Source organism: Solea solea, chromosome 6 (assembly GCF_958295425.1).
Source record: "Solea solea chromosome 6, fSolSol10.1, whole genome shotgun sequence".
Lineage (NCBI taxonomy): Eukaryota > Metazoa > Chordata > Actinopteri > Pleuronectiformes > Soleidae > Solea > Solea solea.
This window is the reverse complement of record NC_081139.1, coordinates 20,120,971-20,134,858: the sequence shown is the minus strand read 5'-3', so window position 1 is coordinate 20,134,858 and position 13,888 is coordinate 20,120,971.

The window sequence follows — 13,888 nt, the reverse complement described above, 5'->3', positions numbered from 1 at the left end:
ATGCTGCGTTCACACCGGACCCGAATTTTACATAATCAGTGCAGAATTGAATTTCACATAGGCTGGGCCACACAGGTAAATTGGGTGAACAGCACAACACGACCATCACTCCAACGCTCATCTTGAAAATGTTCAACTTCGGGTGAAGAATTTGCGTTGTCGCGATGACCAATCAGCGTTGAGATTCTCCGGATGATGTCACATAATTGCCGGTGCCCAGACATGGAGGAGAAAGTTATATGATTTCTGTGTGTGGAAACCTGGAGCTTTATGACACAAACACAAAAAAAAATCAAAAAGGAGAGAGCTCAGTAAATGGTCATTGAAGAAGTCAATGATACTAGTGGCTCGGGCTCAGCCCGGCTGGCCGATGCCACCAGCAGTTGATGCACGAACGATGGAAATACATGAAAATATGCTTTTGTGTGAACGCAGTATAAGAAGATCTTCAGGTTCTTTAACTGTGTATTCCTTATAAATTATTTCTTCTGCAGCATATATATATATAGATGATTGTGTGCAGCCAAAGAGAGGAAAGCAATAACCAAAAGTTGCAATGTTGAGGGATGATGGATTCAAGTAAAAGTTTCATATCTCAATCACAATGTTTCCCGCTCTCCATGCAATAGAGACAGAAATAATAAAAGCGTAGGGGCACACACGATATCTTTAGTGTGATTTATCACCAATAAATCAAAGGTTTCCAATAAAAAACAGCGTAAATTCAAAAACAGAATGAATCCCTGAAAATAAAAATGGTCCTGTTTTGACCTCCTCCTCCTGTCAAGCTCTTGTTCAGTTTACGTCTGGTGCAACACAAGAACGTTTCAGATGTGGAATCGTCTTGGCAGACAAAATTTTCAACGCAATTTCCAGGAGAGCCGAACCAAAATGTCTTCCATATGGTGCTGCCGCATAAAACCATGGGAGTGAGGGGCAGGGTTTGCATGTCAGAGAGAGCAGAGAAACATAATAATTGACACATTTTAAACATGTTACATGTTAAGGGAACTCTCGTTTTTCTACGAGGGTGAAGCAGAATGTGACACTTTTGTTTTTGCCATCGTCTGACCTCTCAGTGTCACAGAGTCCTCGCCGCTTTATCGTCTCCTCATTTCTCCGCCCGATGAAAACCTTTGCAACCTTTACAACCTCGCCTGCAGCCAACTGTCAAGATCCCATGGACCGAGGCCAAAGATGATATACACACACTGCTTTCTCAACATAAACCACTGTGCACAGTCAAGCTGCAAAACAGATGTCAGTCCATAAGGCTGCACTGAGGTGGTCTTTTCCAAAAGGAACGTGGCTGAATGTGGACATGGTTTATTTACTTTGTCATCATGTTTTCTGTTTACAAATGCTGTTTTTTCTTCTTCTATTTTGGCTGCTGGTTCTAATCTAATCATTAATGATCCCAGAACCTCTGATTTAGTAATCAGCCTACAGTGAAACATGTTTTTTTTTCCCTTTTTTGGTTCTCCTATCTGTTCATCTCTCTTCACTCTGCTTTACTCTGTTTTTCATCCAAGAAATCCATCAAAGAAGTTTCTAACCTGCCACCTTTGGCTTCACCCTTGATGAGTAATTACTTGGGTACTTGGAGGATTAGTGTTTTTCTTTTCAAAGTCAAGTGTGTAGGCCTTAGGTGGATGTAAAGGAGAAACAATATTAATAAGAATATGTTTTCATGTAAAGCTGCAGTGCGTGACTTTTGGTGATTTTTGTTGTTGATGTTATTATTCTGCCTCTGTTTGGTCTGTATGAACAGAAATGATGTAACATTAGTTGTTTGCTGCGTTCTTCATCTGTAAATGGACTCTATCAAGCAACACAGTCAGACCTGATTGAGGGATTGTTTGTGTATATACAGCAGCAGAGCAGGGGCGGGCGGGGTTAAGTTTATCCTGTCAGCCTGCTGAATGAGTGGGTATTTTGAGCAGCAGAGTTCACTTTTAGAACTTTTTTGGGCACTTTTTGTGTTTTCAGTCATATTTTTAAAGTTATATACAGACCAGTTGTACTCACAAAAGATCCTGGTTCCAGCTCTGTGTTTTCAGAGTCCACATTTAATTTGTTTATTTCATTTTACAGGCCAGTGTGGTACTAATAAGTGCGTCAATGTAGGAGCAGGAAAGGCATAATATATCATCTCGTGAGCCCAACACAAATGTTTGGCGGGCCGAATGCGGCCCTCGGGCCTTGAGTTTGACATACACGTGCCGTATACTGTCAAGGTATTTCACAGGAAAACAAACGTCAACCATACTGTGGTTCTACAGGAAGAGTGAAGAGATCCTCCAGAGTCTGTAGGATTCGTTCTTTGGGCTTTAGGAATTTAAAAGGTAATCCATCAAAAACCTGCTGAGATTTTGGTCTGGTCCAAAGCAGTGAACCCACTCCCACCCCAGAGAGTAAGGAAAGACTATAGACATATGTAGACATATGTATGATACGTGTGTAGAATAACAAATGTTGATATTATGTCAGAAATACCTTTTTCTCATTCATTTTGCATTCACTTCTTTACAAAGTGAGCATTTCCCAGCAGCTCTGTGAACATGGCCTCGCTTTTGAGTGGAAACGTTTCCTCATTGTGTCGTTACACTTGACCAGCTGTAGCCTGTTCTGGCGAGGAGGTAATTTTTCATTTGTCTTGCCTGTCCACGTCTGTTTCAATAAGAAAGACTGATGTGTGTGTTTGCCCTCAGAGACTTCTCTTGGGGAAAAAAAAAGAAAAAAGAGTCACAGTACCATGCTTTTAAACCCACCCCCGCATTGTAAGCTTAACTTTAAGAGCACAGAGCGTCGAACGCAGCATCTTGGCAGGTTTACCAGAGTGAGATCAGCGTTTTATTTTAAGGCTGCACTAATGACCACAACACCAGATTAAATTCCTTGGTCCAGACATGGCTTGTACAAAAGATCACACTTGAGAATAAGGGTTTGCATGTTAGGTTTTTCTTATGTTATACCCCATTTTCATTTTTAGAAACCTGTTGTTTCCCAGGTTTAAACAGTTTTTTGTGGGAATGTCAGGGGTTATTTTATTAATTTGAAATCTTTTTCTCAAGGCCCTTGAAAAGTTTTTGAAAATTGCTCTTAATATAAATGGGTCATTGAAAGTGCTTGAATTTTGCAGCAACTATTAAATGCTAGAAAGTCTCTTTGGGCAAAAAATGTTAGCATTATTATCATTATTTTTCACCAGTGGGAAAAGAGTAAGCTTAGTCTTTTTTTCCCTCTGGGTTTCTGACAAGACGAGCAGGATGTGTTTCAAAACTTTATGTGTTTGTTGTTAGTGCTACCAAGTCGTTTTTCAATCTAATGGTTGAATGTTTTATGGTGCCACATTTTCCACCCATGGATGTTTACATCATTATAGAGATTGTTCGGGAGTTGTGGCTTTTTCTGCTTCAGTCTGGGCAGTATTTGAAGCTTTTGCATAGTTTGAAGAGAGAAAAATCTAATTGCAGTTGCATTCGCAGTGTCTTGTAAACCAACCAGTTATATGATTAAACTTAAAACAGATGCTACTATTTTTTAACAAACACAGTACAGATGTGAGTAGATTGACAGATTGCGATGAGGAGCTGAATTAGCATTAGGTGAACCATAACTGAATGAGGAGATTTTGGAGGAGTGGGGCTGAAGCCATCACCAAACATAAACCTTATATACTCACTCATTTTCTATGAGGTACATGCTGGACAGGTCACCGGTCCATCACAGTGTCAACTCACAGAGACGACCAACCATTCACTTTCACACCTACGGTCAATTTAGTATCAAATTAGCCTTACTCCACACAGGAAGGGCATCAGTCAAACTGGGATTCGAACCGGTGACCTTACAGTGTGGTTTGGAATGGTAAAGCCCTGGGTCAGGTTTGCGTTTCAACTGAGAACAGTACCTTTACTTGGTAGGTGAGGTGTGGGCTGTGCCCGATGGCCGCGTAGCGTGATGTCATACCAGTGCGACAACAACATTGAACGTGACACAACAATGGTCTAAACAAGATGTCAAGCTTGTCTTATGCTCAACAGAGGGCGGGCCTGACACTTGGTGATAAAAGCAGCTACTGTGTATCTGAGCTTAGCAGAGCAGTGTCTGTCATGGCTGACTGCAGAGCAAGAGCTGCTTCAGTTGCTTAAGTGATGGTGATGTGATGTCAGCAACTGTTGGTTGTACTTTGTTTGACAAAAAAACATCTGCAACGGCAAAAACAATTTTGCCCGAGAGCTTAATTTGGGCTGTGTAGTGTTCGAGCTGATGTAATTGTCGAGCACCTGTTGATGTGTTTCCATAACATGTTTTGATTTGCTGAAGGTCGTGCTGCCACTGGGGAAGTTGAATATCTCTGAACTCCAGATGCACGCGATGTGGGCAAAGTGAAGCAACAGACCCACAATGCAGTTTGGCTAAGCTTAATGCTGCTCCATTCAAAGTGAATGAGAAGCATTTCAGAAGCAAGTGGTAAGTATGAAGCCCACATAGTGGGTTTGGATACAAAGCCATATCATGTGAATTAAGGGGATTCTCACAACATTGCTGTTGCTGTGCACTTACATAATAAGGGCCTCACTGAGCCCCTTCTCAGCGTAGGACCCCAAGCAAGCTACTGCTTTGCCTTCACTGTACGCAAGAGCAACCCCCCCGGCTCATATGGAGGCATAAAACCAGTAGTTTCCACATGAGCTGTGTGAATTTCCGCTATGGGCACACAGTTCTGAACAGGCAGGCAGATTTTGGCAAACGCCTGACACCTGAGCTGAGAGCAATGGAGCAGCCGGCCAACAGAAACAATTTCCTCTCCCTGATGATGTGCAGTGACTCTTTATGCCAAATCATTTTGAAAGAAAAATGGCCAAAGGCAAAAGTCTCACTCACTCGCTAACTGACATCTGCGTTTTTAAGTCTAGCCTGGCTATTTTGAGAGTGAACATCACCCAAATTCCTTGTTTTTTAACTATAGTTTTGCATTAATTAATCCTTTAATGGTGATTAATTTAATATATATATGTAATGGGATTTGAAAGTGATATTTAATGGATAATTTAATGCACTGCATGCAAAGGATTTTGAGGTGCAGTTTAATGGTTGGCTCACACGTATGCGGTAAAGGTGACAACTGACACTGAAATTGCGCTAAAGGGCATCAGAAGTTAGGAAAATGTTTAAATTTCCATGTGGGAGCGCGTGTGTCCAACAGTCAAAACAATTAATGCAAATGTTCCAAAACACAAGCTAGCTTATGCCGGAATCAGACTACACAAATTCAGGCTGCTTTTGAAGCGATTTGGTCGTGACTGACCAACATGTAATGTAACATATTTAGACATAAACATGGTGAGGAGGAAGAGGAATGCTGCTGTTGCTGCAGGTGAAATAGTGACACCGAAGAACGTTTCGTTGATCTTCGGCAACAGTACCTCTGCCTCACTGACGTCTCCTCAAGATGCTGTCATGACAAAGTTACAAAAAAAAAACGTTGGCGAGAAATAGTGGAAGCAATTCAGCATCCCAGTGAGTAATGATTGGTCGGTGTCATACTTGACATGACAAGAATCCGTGGCATTGTGATTGATAATCTGACATGGTGAATCGTGAAAGACAAAAACATTGCGTCGTCTGATCCCAGCATCACACGTGCAGCTCAAGCACTTCACAGCCTGAACTGAGCTCTTGAACGAGGTTCTTCTCTGAGCTGCTGATGTTTTTAATTGGACAAAGTGCTCCCAACAATACTAAACACATTGGACATCAGATAAACATCAATTTAGCAACATTAGCGACTCTTGCTATGTCATCAGCCATGACAGACACAGGCTCTACTAACCTCTGATAGCTGCCTCTAACACCAACCATCACACATTAATCCAATTTGTATGTGGAAGTTGCCCGAAAGGATTTCTTCAAAATGATCAACATCCTTGAAAACCACACCGTAATTTATCGCTTAAAAACCATGACTGATTTAACCAAGGCTGCTGGAGCCTGTCCCGGACTCCCAGCATACACTGACTGAGAGACAGGAGGCATCCAAGATAATGGTCAGTAGTAGCAGCACTGACAGACACACAGACAACAGAGCCATGAAATAATAATAACCTACAATAAAGAAACTGGAGAATCCATTTTCATCCAGGAAAGGTCTAAACCTTCTTTAGGAAACGTTAATCACTGCACTATTATCTACCAGTCCTCATGTTCTGTGAAGTGTAAAAGACCGTTTATACATTTATATGGACGGAGCCTTTCGTCCGTACTTTCCATCACAGCTTCTAATCACGGATGAAATGGCTCAATACCACTGGAAATCACGGGGGCAGTATAGAGACAATAGTCAGGAAGTAGAGTCTATATACAGGCTTTTAAAAATGGCTGAATGTTTCTGTATGATGGTTCGGAATTACATCCTTCTATACGTTATAGGCTTGTTTGATTGGAGGGGCTATCCAGAGAAGTAAGTTGTCAAAAAGCCGTGGCAGACATAAGGAATATTGAAAATGCAGCTCGTCATTGATCTCCCTCATCAGCAACACCAACGAATAACATTACCCATAATATTATGGCTTAAATTTGGTGGTCTTGCATTCCCCCGGGGCAAAGTCCACTTGCGTTTCAGTCTATTTTGGATCAAGCACAATAAAATAACCTCTTCAGTGGTCACTATGTTTGTTGATGCCTGCAACTTGGTACTCAGCACTGCCCTCTAGAGGAGATATTGTGTAAATGTGCATACCAATGCAAAAGATGCATGGAGGTATGTAGGGTAATGACGGAGATAACGTTTGTTTCTAGTAATAATTAACACTATTGTATGAATATGTAAAGCCAAGATCAATACTGGATTCATCCTGCGAACTTTAACTTTATAATATAAAATGTCTTTATTGTATTTGTGGGGCAAAGCTGAGTGGTGTGGCTGGCTTTTATTTTATTGGTGGTTGGAATAAAAAGGTGTTTTGCAATCAATATTTTTTAGTGATATGAGTCACTCGGCATGTTTGAGCATATTTCATTTGCAGCTCATTAATCAAACTTTCACCTTCAAACAATCCTCACTTTTATATGAAGCCCGAAACCATTTGAAAAACAAAAAACAAAACACAAATTAATCCTTGAGAAAAACATTTTGAAAGACAAAATACCGCACAGGAATTTTTAACTTTAACCGTAATAATTGCATTTATTGTGAATTCACTATAAATGTGTCTATTAATTTGTAGTTGTAAGTGTTAAATAGAGTTAACAGCTTCATTTAAATACAGTATTTACATATCTATATGAATGGATGGAAATTAAGGTGGCATGACTGTAAAGTTATAGTATTCATATTTGAAACACAAAACACACTAACCTGTCGAAAGTATAGTATATTTTGTACAGTAATGTATTGAAAATACATTGTGCACACTCATTTGCTGTGAAAGTCAATAATTTACAAAAAGAGGCTTTAAAAAGTGTGTTTAAGAACTGGAGGTGAAGATTTGAATAAATCACAAATGTTCTGGTTGTTTATCCACAGTCTGGTTTTGTTATATTCGTCCATTATATCCATTAAAGCTACTGTTTAGTGGTAAATCTGAATAAAAGGGTTTGAATAAACGGCTCCGGAGCCAAAGTGGGAAGAAGAGGGTAATTTTTAACATTTAGTTTACAAACGAGACTGAAAATGATTAAAAGAACATGAACAGAAAATCAAGTATTTCTGTGTGGCGTCAGAAAGACTGACACCAGTGGTGATGACGGAGAAACAATGATTGAAAATACTAAACCAATGAATGAAACTAGTTTACAGACATTTGTCATTTTATTTTCTGTTAATTTACCCAGTGACCCAACATGTCCTCTCTATATATTGTGCCCAATGTCCTATTTCATCCATTGTCCCTGAAATTACTGCAAAACATTAATTTTCATCACAGTAAAACATCAGCCTTGTTTGGGGGAAGTTGTTCTAATTTTTGCCCGAAAAGAAAAATCATATGACAGCTAACATTAAGTTTCAATGACCAGTAAGAAGCTGAAACTGCAACTGAGGAGCAAGATGTTCTTATTTAAAACAAGAACATTTTTTGGAAAGCATTAAGAATATAAATTTTGGTTTCGAATTTAAGACCTGTGTTGTCTTTCTAGCCAAGCAAAATTTGCAAACCCCCTTCGTAGATTTCTTTCTTAAAACAATTCTTTTTGGCTTAATCCTCCTAGCAACCCAAATTTTTCTCTCCTGCATTGGTTCATATCGTCCTCCTGATGGTGTGTTTTCCTTTTCTTTCATTATTATGCATTTTATTTTTATTAGGAATGAGCCAATACGATTCTCAATATTGGTCTGATACTGGTCAAATGACACTTTTCCACTACATGGCACGGCTTGACTCTACACCGTTTGGTATGGTTTTCCATTGCTATAGTACCTCCTCATCGTGGGTGGAGTCATCACTGCATGGCTGCATGAAACTCCTGTGACTTCGCATTAAAATGTGACACAAACATACTCGTGACTTGTAATGCAGTTGTTTTCGGTGTAACTGAATCATTAGAATCTGTTCATTGTTCACAGAACCATTGAGTACTTCCTGCATGACCAGAGCACAGACTCTGTCTGACAGTCACTGAACTAAAATACGACTGAACGGGTTGTGATGCGGCTCACAATCGCCGCTCTCAGCAGTGCAGTCACTAAATACACCAGACTCCAGGGTTTTTAAGTTTGATCTAGAGTTCGGCATTGTTCGCTTTGATCCTTGTGTCAGATGTCGTGCTCATGACTCTTCCAGTTACGACACTCTCTGACCAATCAGTGGCCAGCAGTCTGTCAACGTCACATTTAGTATCAGCACAGCTCACTTGGAATCTCGCCAGAGCAGGTACTAAAAAAAACAAGTACCATCGCTAATGAAAAAGCAAAACTGTGCTGAGTCGAGCGGGGACTGTGTAGTGGAAAAGCACCAAATGGACCACTGGATCAGATATTGGAGAGACAAAAATGTGAAATCTGATATAATCCAAAAACCCTTTATATCGCATGCTTCACTATGCACAGTCTGTCATGTAATTTCTTATCAGGGAGAAACATACAGAATCCAGGAGTCAGGACATTTAGTCCTTTATGTCAAATACACAAGGCTTATATGACACAATCATTGTTCATACAATCAAAAGAAAAACACAGAACTCATAACTTTTCTCCCATCTATTATTCCTTCTTTCATATTACAATGTAACTAAATAAGACGATAGAGAACAGAGACTGTCACACTTCGATAGTTCTATATTTGGATCGTCTCCCAACAGCATCTCCTCAGTAATGCAACAGTACATACTTTAAGTGATATGATGAGGTCCTTAAAGTAATTCTGGTCTCTGTAATCTTATATATCTAACCCATTTTGTGTTTTCCTTTTCATATATCATTGTCTGACGGACAGTCCGAGTCGGCACAGGCCAGTCTACTGTGTTTTACAAATGCAAGAAACATGGATGTCAAGTTTCTGGCAATGTTTGATCCTAATTGTAGGTTGAATTTCCCCAAAAGTGGAAAATTAGTGGTTCTCTTTATTCTGCCAGATACTCCCCATGTCTGTGTTTTTCTTTTTCTTTTTTTTGTCCTGTTTATTATTACCAACTGTGGTTTGCAAAATCATGCAGGACTTTGAGAGTCTGCGATGTTTCCTGAACAGCAGCGTCTTGGCTTCAGTTGAGGAAAATGTTGAGTTCTTCGGTCCATGCATTAAAGCGTCTGTACGGTTTCTTCTTTGTGTGAACTGAACAGACTCCAGAGAAACAGTTTCTCATTGTCTCTTGTCCAACAGACTCCTTCTAACATGAGTCACTCTCAGTGGGTGAATTGTTCTCAAACTGCACGTCACTCATCTCCAGGGCAGCACAAGGACGAAAGTGATCTCACCGGGTTTAAGTCTCTTTCCCGCTCCTGAGCTCCAGCACCTCAGGGACTTTGCTCAAACTAAAACAACCTGGTTTTAGTCTTAAAACAATGTGAGACCTCAACATGGAGAAGAAACAGAGCTGGTAAAAAAATCCTCCTCCTAAATTAATGATTTCTGTCTGTTTTTCCGATATTTTGGTCCAAAGAAAATATTTGGCCAAGATGCTCTGAGCTGTCGGTGTGACTGTGCATCCAAAGCAAACGCACAACTAAGATACAGGGAAAAGATCTCAGTCAGTGTGTGTGTGTGTGTTGTCCACAAAGCAACATTAAAGCTGTGTTATGCAACTTTCGCCTCTGTTTGGTCTTCATGAATACAAACAATGCAAAAATACTTGTTTGCCACGTCCGTTATCTGAAAACAGGCTCTGTCAAGCAACACTATCAGACCTGACGGAGGGAGCATTTGTGTGTATACAGCAGCAGAGCAGGGGCAGGTGGAGATAAGAAGCATTTATTCCATCAAACTGCTGAACGCTCTGTTTTTTGAGCTGTAGAGTTCACTTCTGAACCTTTTTGTGGAAGCTTCTTAGTGATTTCAGTCCCGGGTTCCCATGGGTCCTTGAAAGTTTGTGAATATGACCAAAAAAAGGTCCTTGAAAATTGTTGAAAACCACCATAAATAGACAGGGGTCATTGAAAGTGCTTGAATTTTGTGCATGAAAGAAGTTAAGTCGATATTTAGATAAATGTCTGCCTTGTTTGTTACGACGCCACCTACTGTTTCATGTCTGCAATGCTTGATTTACGTAGACTAGGCCTACGCAGGACAAATGTTGAGTCATAATTATCAGCGGTGTTGTGGACACTGTCCACTGTCTCTCTCCGCCGTTGAAGTGAGATTCCATGCAGAACAATGAGTGGGTAACGTTAAGCAAGAGACAGCAAATAACGACGTGATGCCTGGGAAATGAAAATTCCAAGATCTCTGTCTCACCAAAGAAAATGCCAAAGACTGACTTTGACAAAGTTCCCAAGGACAATCACTTGTCCAGATGCAGAGCGTGCTTCAAATCAATGAAAGTGGACGAAGCGGCTCTTACAAATTGCCCTCCCGTCTTAAACTGTGTCAGCACATTCGGTCCTTGAATTTGAGGGAATTCATACTGGAAAGTCCAACCAAGGTATGGGAACCCTGTCAGTCAAACGTCAGCTTGTTTACAGTCGTCTCACTTGAATCTTGCCTCGGTCTGTCTCGACCAAAGCAAATAAATTGTCTCTGGGCAACAAGAGTCTAAACACTGACAAACACAAAGAGCTGACAGTCTTAATCAGCATTTTGTGAACTTGTGTGTTTTGACATTTGTTTATGTTTAAAAGTTACACACTGCAGCTTTAAATCTCTCCCTACAACTATTTGTTAGTCAAACTGCCAACGTTTTGTTTTCAATTCTATTTACTTTCAATTTTAACATTTTCCCCCCAAAAAATCAATACAATTTTCAAATTTACATGAACTCAATCTCCTGTGACTCCTACTCTGCTTTGGTATCTTGGTATTATGATATTTGCTTGCAAAAAAGTACGAGACACTGGTTAGTAGTAGGTCAAAATATCAATTGGGTGATTAATCCTCGTCCTTCCTGGTGCAATGGGATAATCGACACACCAGGGCAAATATGGATGTCTTAATTAATAAATCAATGCGCTCTAAAGTAAACCATGTAATTTCACTCACCAGGCGTCGCTACAACATGTCTCGTTGTGGTGGCGCTGTTCAAATGAATGAGGGAAACTTTGGTGGAAGTTACCAGGCTGAAGAAGAGGGAGTTTAGAGAAAGCTATGTTAAAAGATGCTCTATCCATGGTCAATACATAGACTCTATGCACTTTGTTCTCAATGTTGTGAATTAATAGAGAAAGTTTTGTTTTCTTCGGTTCAAAATCGTGATGTATCACTATATGATTGTCTTGCAATATATTGATTACCATAGAATTGTTGCATTGCGATATTATTGGTATCGTGTTCCGTGTATCACGTATCATATTACATGGTATCGTATTGCGAGGTACTCAGGTGGTGGTTACTGTTTACTCGCTGAACCTCCCACAAAACCAGAATTGATAAATATAGTAAATTATGTTTTTCTCTCCGCTGCAAGAAAACTGCTTTTATCAAGTTATGGACTAAGTGGGTCAAATAATATTTTATTGATTTACTTTACTGATTTTATAGAAATCAAATGATAATGTAATGCCTTCTCCTTCTGTGATTTAATTTATTTCAATGTTATTTAATTTCTGTATTTTTTTAACCTCTAATGGGCACTTTTGTATGGAGCCCCTAAAGAGACATGGGGAAAAAAAAGTTAAAATGAAACGTTTCTCCTGCTGTGGACTGCAAAGGCCTGCAGCTGCTTTTTATATGCTTTGTATACAAGTGCTTATGTACTGCAATCAATGCAGTCCGAAAGGCTGCTCTGTGAAAACTAAAGTGCCTGAATGTCTGGACGTCACCATTTTAACAAACATAGAAGACACATGGACATTCACTGCTGCCGTGTTTGCTTGCCCGGACTCCAAATATAAGCCCTGACAGTTGTTTTTCTGTTGGCGAACGCATCTATAACCGCAAATCTGAATCTGTTGAGTGAGAAAAACTCTCCACATGAGTTAAACAGACGAGTCGCACTTAAAAACAGAGGAGTAAGACATCAAGATGAAGCAGCAAAACAATGAAACTCTGTAAACAGCACATCTATCTAGACATATAAATCACACAAGTTGCTAAAAACTTCCAACCAGGGGGTTTTACGTTTTTATTTATCTTTTTTGTCTTTTTCAGATTTTGGTTTGGTTTGTTATTAAGTTGAGGAGATGTTTTCTAACTAAACACTGGTGTAATCTGCTTATCCCACGCAAAGAAACATTTTGTCCTCATTAATCATCATTAGACCTTAGTCTGTTTTTCTTTCGCATAACAAAAACAATATTTTTCCTGTTCGACTTTCCACATCTACCATTTCACATAAAATGCAACAATTATCTAATGCGTTGTGCAATCGTAACCATATGTGCAACCATGCACGTTTGTGTTTGGTGAGCGAGCGAGTGTCACATTTAACCCCAGAGTATCGCTGCCAAAACATATTAGTCTTATGTGAAGAAAATGTGGTGGAGGAGTTTGATATGTCACTGCTGCTGCTGTATATAATTCACTGAAATTATTGCTCAACTAATCCTTGTACAAACCACAACTGATCCAGAAATGAAGCATTAATTAGATAAACATTTCTTATGGCAGTTGTCTATGGAGGACCATAAATTACATTATAATATGGAAATGAATGAATAAATAAACAAACAAACAAATAAATAAATAAATACAGGAATATATAAATAAATGAACCAATAGATAAAGAATAAATAAATAAATGCAGAAATACAGAAAGAAAGAAAGAAATGTATGAATAAATAATTATTTATTTCCTCATTTATTTAGTCATTTATTCATGCATTCATTTATTATTTTATTAATGTATTTATTTATTTATGTATTTATTTATTAATTAATTAATTATTTTATTAATTATAATGCCATTTATGGTCCTCGATAGTTTTCTGCCTCTTCAACCCTCATGCATCCTTTTACACAGTTCAATATATAATATATATGCATTAATCCAGCCACAATGATCAAAGAAATAATATATGATATCTTAATTCTTTGATCATTTTGGCTGGATTAATGCATATGTGTTAGTGCATATTATGGCATGGAATAAGACAATGGTTTGTATTTTTGTGAAAAAGTAGTAATTCTAGCTCTACATTGCTTCTGTAAAACACTGTTTAAAACACAAATGGTTACATAAAACACATTGGACCCATATACTGTATATTAAAAAGAATTGACAGAATCTTTCAGTTTTCCCAGTGAAGTCGATCAGGGATTAAGAATATATTAAATAGCCACTACGGGGAGACTTGTTG